The following is an 8,339-nucleotide window of genomic DNA, read 5'->3' as shown; positions in this document are numbered from 1 at the left end:
GCGCTCTCCCTGTCCTGGGAGGACACAGGGAGAAGGCAGCCATCTGAAAGCCAGGAAGGGGGTTCTCACCAGAACCTGACCATGCTGGCAGCCTCATCTTGAACTTTGCAGTCTCCAGATTGTGACAAAATTAATGCCTGTTGTATAAGCCACCTGATCTATCTCATTTTGCTACGGCAGCCTGAGCAGACTCAGATACTAACCTCCAAGAACCACATGGATTCTGTGGGCGTGGCATTCAGCCTCACAGCATGGGCACCAGGAACACCAGGTGCTCCCTGCTCTGGCTGCCAAACAGCCAGGTTCGGGGTAGGCCCAGAATTGGTAATAGTAACGTAAGTTCTGATGCCAGCTTGGGCAGCTACTCACATGCAAGGTGGTCAGTAATGAGGTGCTTTCATATACACACGTGACAGCACAGCTGCATACCAGTGTATGCACCCACTCATCCAGCAGATACTCACTGAGTACCAATTATGTGTCGGGCACACGGGTGTTGGGGATATAGCAAAAAACAAAATGGGCACCATGGCTGGTGTCTCATAGTGTCCACCCACAGACTAAAGAGTCTCAGGTTTGACTCCAGTCAAGGGCATGTCCTTGATGGCAGTTCTGATCCCCAGCCTGGGTCGGGGCATGTACAGGAGGCAACCAATTGATGTGTCTCTCACATTGATGTTTCTCTCTCTCTCTCCCCCCTCCTTCCTTCACTTCCACTCTCTCTAAAAATATCCTTGGATGAGGATTAACAAACCAAAGAAAAACAGAACAGGCAAAACTCCTTGTCCTTTGAGAGCTAATCCTCTGTTGGGGAAGACAGAGGGCAAATGAAATAAGTAAGTAAAATATATTATATACTAGACAGTGATAAGTACTAACATATAAAATAAGGCAGCAAGGGGGTTGGGGAATCGGTGGTGATTTTCTAAGTTGAGAGGTCAGGTGAAGCCTCACAAAGAAGGTACAGATGGTGTAAAGATGTGAAAGAGGTGGGGGAGGGAGCTGTGTGTAGATCAGCAAAAGAACATTCCAGAATGACAGAAAGGCAAAGGGCCTGAGGTATGTTAGGCAAACACCAAGAAGGACAGTGTGGCAAAGAAGAGATGAAATGAGTTGAGAGCGATGGGGCTGGTACAGATCGCATGGAGCCTGCAGACCATTCCATTGAGCAGAGCAGCACAATCTGCTTTACGTTTCAACAAAATCTCTCGGGCTGCTGTGGAGCAAAAACTGTGGAATACACGCTGCATTGATTTCCTAGGGCTTCCATAACCAATGAGCACAAACCGGTGACTTAAAACAACGAACATGTATGCTCTCTTGTTTCAGGAGGCTAGAAATCTGAAATCAAGGTGTCAGCAGGTGAGTTTCTTCTGAGCTCCTGAGGGAGAATCTGCGCCAGGTCTCTCTCCTGGCTTCAGCTGCTTGCGTCAATCCTTGCTCCATGGCTGCATCACTCCAATCTGCTGCTTCTTCTAATTTCCCTTTTCCCATGTGTGTTTTGGTGTCTCTATCCCTGAATCTCCCTCTGCTTTCTCTTATAAAGACACCGATCATTGTTTTTAAGACCCACCCTAATCCTGCATGACCTCATCTTACTAATTACATCTGCAGAGACCCTATTTCCAAATAAGGTCACATTGACAGGCTCTGATGGACATGAATTTGGGGCAGATACTATATTGCACACCATTTACCTATCATTAAAATGCTGCATTTAGATGTATAATCTGGAAAAAAACAAAACACAAAAACTAGTTTGTGTTTTTTAAAATATATACTAAAATCAGGTCATGCAGTTTATGGGAAAGAAAACACCATGTGAAATGAGGGTTGATCCCTCAGCAAGACGGAGTTAACCAAAAAACGTGTACATAACAAGGCCAAACAAAGTACAGGTCTGAGGGACTAATCTGTTCTTTCCAAAGTATCAGGAAATGTATATGAAAACATATATCTAAAAAGAAAACAAAAAGACCATTCCACAAGTACTTTCAGTAATGATGGTCTGAGTCCTGGCTCTGGGAGTGAATGGCTGTCACTGGCCAGGTGGTCGGGGGGGTCTGCGCTGGGAGTCCCCGATGTAAAGCGGGGCAAGGGCTGCCAATTCTTTCCTGGTGACTTTTTAAAAGAGAACATGTTTGTGCTCCACGAAACAAAAAAGTGGAATGAATCCACCCTCTAACAATAATAAAAATCAAACATATTCTTAAACCACCACATCTCTTTCCCAGACTCACCCACTGGGCATTTCTCTCCACGGTGATTTCTGTGCCTGTTTGACGAAGTTCAGGAATAAATCCCAGGAAAGAAGGTCAGCCAGGACAGCATGGTGCCCTGCCTCCTTTACCTGCCCCGTGTGCTGCTGCCGGCCAAGCTCCCGTGGCATTGTCTTAACACGTTTTTACATGACTGTGTCCGATTCAGGATAAAGTCACAGAACATTGCTGGAGACGATACTGAGCACATGAAGCTGCTTTGTAACCACAAGATGTGATCACAGGAATTCTCTCTCTCTCTCTCTCTCTCTCTCTCTCTCTCTCTCTCTCTCACACACACACACACACACACACACACACACCCCACACTCTTTTAGTGTGTTGCCCTTTCAATGCACCTTCCCTACTCTTCTGGTCTAGCTGTTCCTCCTTTCCATACCCTCTCCCCACACATGCACAATTCATCCCCGCCACCGCCCGGCCTAGGACCTGGCCTTACCAAAGGCCTGCACCTCCAGCCTTTGCACCCACATGCCGCCTGCGATAGGCAGTTAGACAGACATGAGCAGAGCAGGAACCACAGGCCAGGTGCAGAGGGCCACCAGGGCAGGGAGCCCCAGGTGCCTAGCAATGGGCAAAACTACTAGCCTTCACACAACTACTCCCTTAATCATTAACCCCTGAAAATGACACTTAGACCTCCACTGTGTTTCAGTGACATCAGGTCCAGCAGCAGTGGCTAATGGCCCCCTCCCTGACCCGTCAGTGCAGATCAAGACCCGAGGAGACACACCAGGAAAGCTGGTAAATACTCTCTTGAGATCCTGCTCTGAGACTGCAGGCAAAAGGCCTCAGGATGGAGGAACCAATGCGGCTCTTTCGGTGGCGTCCACCGCGCCTCTCCCCACCCTTTCCTTCCCCAGGGCAGCTCTGTCTCTCCCGCCCTCCCCCAGGCTCCAAAAGCCCTTCTTTTGCTGTAACTTGTTTTTTGAGCCCATTTCTTCCACGGTTCACTACTTCTACCTCTGTGGCTTGCTTAGTCAACTTTCCTTATCATTTGAGTCTTGGCTCTGAATTCTTCTCTTAGCCAGAACTCAGGAACTGAGGTTGCCGAACTGAGATTAACACCTGATGCCAACCCCCACTACCTACGATATTTCCGCCTCCTTCCCGTTCAATGTGGCATATAGAGCTTTAGCTGGGTCACACATAAAATCAAATTGCCTGCAACACAGCTCTATACACAATTCAAGACATGTTGGGAGAGAGTCACCTCACCAAAGCCTCTAGGTGCCCTGCAAGTGAACAGGGGTTCAGACACCTTTGCCTCTTCTCTCCATAGACAACCCCCTGCCCCAAGCCCATATTTTTGGTATTTCAATACTGAGGCTAGACTGAAGCACACAGGAAGCCCAAATATAAAGAAAGCTCTCCACTCTCACTAAAAATTTTATTTATTTGACCTTTTCATGAAGGGTCAGCCTTTTTTGCCTTACTTTTTGGTTTCCTGCTTTTTAATTTCAGTGATAGCAGATTGCCCTGGCTGGTGTGGTTCAGTTGGTTGAGTCATCCCATGCACCAAAGGGTCACTGGTTTGATTCCGGGTCAGGGCACATGCCCAGTTTGGGGGTTCAATCCCTAGTTGGGATGCGTGCAGGAGGCAACTGATCGATGTTTCTCTCTCTCTCTCTCTCTCTCTCTCTCTCTCTCTCTCTCTCTCTCTCTCTCTCTTTAAAATTCAATAAAACATATTATTTTAAAAAAGAAGAAAAAAGTAAATGGTAGCAATTTAAATACTCTCTTGTACACCTTGCTCTTTACTATATCTTTATTGATGTACATTTTACACATCATGTAATTCAATGATTTTTAGTAAATTAGCAAGTTGTGCAACCATAACCATAGGTCAGTTTGTTATTGTTTCCATCTCTCTAATAAGGTCCCTTATGCCCATATACAATTAACCTTCCCCACGTCTCCCCCAGCCCAACCTTGTTTGCTTGCTGATTAGCAACTATGACAAAGTAATTCTGGGTATTGTCATCATAGTGTAACCTTGGCCAGTTTCCTTCCCATCAGAGGAACCAGACATTTTCATAGGGCCCATCTTCTTGGTAATCGTGATGGTGGAACTGCAGGCGGGGGAGGCATGGAGGAAGCTGTGGCTGGCACATTGAATCCAGAAGCCCTTTTGCCCCCAAACCACACCACACCTCTGCCAAGAACAACTTTTTAAAAAGCTTGAAAGCAAAATTCACAGGAAAAATGACTACATGCCTGTCTTAAATTAAAATTTAAAAAGTAACAGAAAACATCCTGAATTATTCTGACCTGAAAGGTTTTTCCTAACTGAAAAAGATCAACTGAGATAAAATAAGACATCACCATGCTCAGGTACACAGGGAAATGCCTGTCGTTGACCATCTGAAGGTGTTTTTTTGTGTGTGTGTGTGTGTTTTTTAAGAGTCAAAGCAAACATAGGAATCAAGAACCACAGAACTCAAGTTAAGACTCCAACAAAGCTATTTTGAAGAGTGGTAATGGATCAGAAAATGAAAAGAAAGGCAATTGAATCAAGTTGCAATGCAATTTGATTTTTAAAACACCCAGCCTTGCTGCCTCCATTTTCCTCTATGCTCCATGAGAGTGAAAACACAATAGGTCCTCAATTAATATTTGCCTAAAGAATAAATAAGTGAATGAGTGCTTATTGTGTTCTAAGTACTATGCAAGAAATTGGGGATCAAAAATTACAAAAGCCCTGATGCCAAGACATACAAGTACAATGGAGAAGCACACACATAAATAATTTCTATATAGTACGATAATCAATAGAAATAATTTAAAGGTATAGAGATAGCCCAGAGTGGGTAACCCTATCTAATAAAGAGGGGATATGCTAATTGACCCTCATACAATCGCAAAGATGGCGGTGCCCACAGCCACAAGATGTCAGTGCATAGTCCCCTCAGCCCCTCAGCCGCCCAGGGCTGGCCCAAGGTGCAGGCAAGCCTTGGATGGTGGCTGCCCAGCCACCCAGGGCCAGCCGAGGCTTGCGCTGCCGGCAGTGGCAGCAGCAGAGGTGTGATGGGGCATCACCTTCCCCTGATCACCAGGTCACCTCCCGCCCCTGAGGGCTCCCGGACTGTGAGAGGGGGGAAGCTGGGCTGAGGAATGCCTCCCTCCAATGCATGAATTTTCATGCACCGGGCCTCTAGTGATTAATATAATTGAGAGGGAAATAATTAGGGAAACTTTGCTTATATTCATATTCTCCAGGAAAGCAATGACAAAGAAGGGTATTCTGAGGAAAGGAAATAGCATGTGCAAAGGGAATAAGTAGTTCAGTTGAACTAGAGTATAAAATGTGTCAAGATAGGTTTTCCTTTGGAGCCATCAGGTGCAGTCCTGGGTGACGTCAAATGCGAGAAGTAAGAAGCAGTTTGATTATCAAGTTCCAAGGCATTGAGCCCTAGCTGGTTTGGCTCAGGGGATAGAGCATCGGCCTTCGGACTGAAGGGTCCCAGATTCGATTCTAGTCAAGGGCACATGCCAAGGTTGCGGCTTGATCCCCAGTAGGGGGCAAGCAGGAGTCAGCCAATCAATGATTCTCTTTCACCATTGATGCTTCTATCTTTCTCTCCCTCTCCCTTCCTCTCTAAAATCAATAAAAATATATTTTAAAAAATGATTAGACTGGGCACAGAGCAAAGGGTCTTCAACAGAAGACAGGACAGATAGTATGCGCATCAGTGTGCAGAATAATGGAGCAAATTTCTTGTGCTAGTTTATAGGCAGGAGCTCAGTGCTAAGGATGCAGAAAGGTGGCAGGAAGAGAAGCCATAGCTTTGGTGAAATAAGGGTACACCTGGAATTGTATGTGAATTTTGTGGTGGAAAGGTAGATTTACCAGACAGAAGTAAAGGAATGTAAATGCTCTTCAAATATGTGGTAAAGTCTGTGGAAAGTGGATAGTAGATGGGTAAATGTGGACCTGGATGAGTTTAAACAGTGTCTTCCAAACCAGTAGAGAAACAAATAAAATGCAATAGCAGGCATATAGGTGGATTGAATTAGGATAAATTAGCATCTTGTCTGATGTGCACACAGTGGTCTTTGTAGATACAATGCACTCCCTCCCTCTTTTTAAAAAAATATGATTGGATTTTTAATTATTTATTTGTTTATTCATTTATTTTAATCCTCACCTAAAGATATTTTTCCATTGATATTTTTTTAGAGACAGTGGGAAAGAGAGAGAGAATTATCAATGTGGGAGAAACACATCAATTGGTTGCCTCCTGCACATGCCCCAACCAGGGCCCAGATGGGAGGAGCTGCACTGAGGTATGTGCCCTTGACCATGATTGAACCTGGGACCCTTCAGTGCGCAGACCAATGCTCTATCCACTAAGCCAAACCAGCTAGGGCCACTCCCTGCTTCTTGAAGAATCTATACTAATAATAGAGGAATATGCAACTTGTCCAGGATGCCATCACAGTAACGACCGAACAACAGGCTGTGTGGGGTGACCAGGCCGGCAGGGGAGATTAGTGAGGGACGATCAAACGACTGAACAGCAGGCTGCGTGGTATGACCAGGCCAGCAGGGGGGTTAGTGAGGGATGACCAAACCACTGGACAGCAGGCTATGTCGAGTGACCAGGCCAGTAGGGGGGTTAGTGAGGGACGACCAAACGACTGAACAGCAGGCTGCGTGGTATGACCAGGCCAGCAGGGTGGTTAGTGAGGGATGACCAAATAACTGAGCAGCAGGCTGTGTGGGGCAACCAGGCCAGTGAGGGGGGACAGTTGGGGTGACCAGGCCGGCAGGGGGGGGCAGTTAGGGGTGATCAGGCAGGCAGGCAGGTGAGCAGTTAGGAGCCAGTGGTCCCGGATTGTAAGAGGGATGTCCGACTGCAGGTTTAAGCCCGATCCTTGGGATCCCGGATTGGGAGGTTGCAGGCTGGGCTGAGGGGACCCCCTCCCATGCATGAATTTCGTGCACTGGGCCTCTAGTTCAACTATAAGGACTATAAGGGCAAAAGAGTGAGAAAGTTCTGCCTCTTGGGACACACTAGAAAATCTTTGTCTCTGAATAGGAAAAGAGCAGCTTCTACTCTTGAACTTGTGACATGTTGTTCAGCACCATATGGAAGTCTTTTGGCTAGATGGGATGCAGTTCCTCATACACTCTTTTTTTTTTTCTTCTCATTAAATTGTGACAGATTTTTGGTAGAGTTGTTTCCATTAAAAAGTACTGATTTTTAAAACTAATAACTTAAAAACTGCCACACACACACAAATCCCAAATGGTCCACAAAAACATTCTCCTATCATTCTGAAGTTTTTATGATGCATTGTAATCATTAACCAGTCTTTTAAACTTAAATGGCCAATTGAGACAAACAGTTGTGAGACCATTCATCTACCACCGATTAAGACTGGCAGGTACTGGGGAAAATACTCACTTAGCCTTCTGAGCTTTCTGGGCAGACGTGGTGACTGCCAGCTCCAGCTGCCTTCTTGTCCACTGCTTTGCACCAAAGGAAACAGCTGGCTTCACAGCTCGGGTGATCATCCTGAAGCATCCAGGCCAAATCAGTGCTGGATCGGCTCCTGTGCTGGATTGTCGCACGGCTCACATTGCTTGCAAATTTTCCGAGCTGAAGAAGATTGATCGTCGTTGTGGAAAAAAGCTGGAAGAGGGCCCAAAGTTTGTGAAATCTGGTGATGCTGCCATCATCGATATGGTTCCTGGCAAGGCCATGTGTGCTGAGAGCTTCTCTGACTACCCTCCTCAGGGCTGTTTTGCTGTCGTAACACGAGACAGACAGCTGCGGTGGGTTCAGACACCCTTATACAGGGTTCTTGAAAACCCATTTCTTATATTAGCCAGTATTCATTGCTATAGGCAGTAGTTAAAAACTGCCCAGACCACAGCACCATGATATGTGAATCACTGCTTTCCACTATCAAAAGTCATGCGAAATGCCGGTCATTAACCCATAGCCTGAGGGAATACCCTTCTTGTAAGTGGAGAATCCAGTATGACTTGGGTTAGTGGACAGAGATTCAGAACTGGATGTGGGAGTATGGGGAACCAAAAAAAGGGAGACA

General features: G+C 46.0%; 1 pseudogene; it reads left to right on the top strand.

Annotated features, from left to right (window-relative positions):
- Positions 1–2,329: 2,329 nt before the first annotated feature.
- On the top strand, positions 2,330–8,094 carry LOC129150084 (elongation factor 1-alpha 1-like; annotated as a pseudogene).
- The last annotated feature ends 245 nt before the right edge of the window (positions 8,095–8,339 follow it).

The sequence above is a fragment of the Eptesicus fuscus genome, chromosome 8, assembly GCF_027574615.1.
Source record: "Eptesicus fuscus isolate TK198812 chromosome 8, DD_ASM_mEF_20220401, whole genome shotgun sequence".
Lineage (NCBI taxonomy): Eukaryota > Metazoa > Chordata > Mammalia > Chiroptera > Vespertilionidae > Eptesicus > Eptesicus fuscus.
This window is presented reverse-complemented; position numbering and strand designations above follow the sequence as displayed.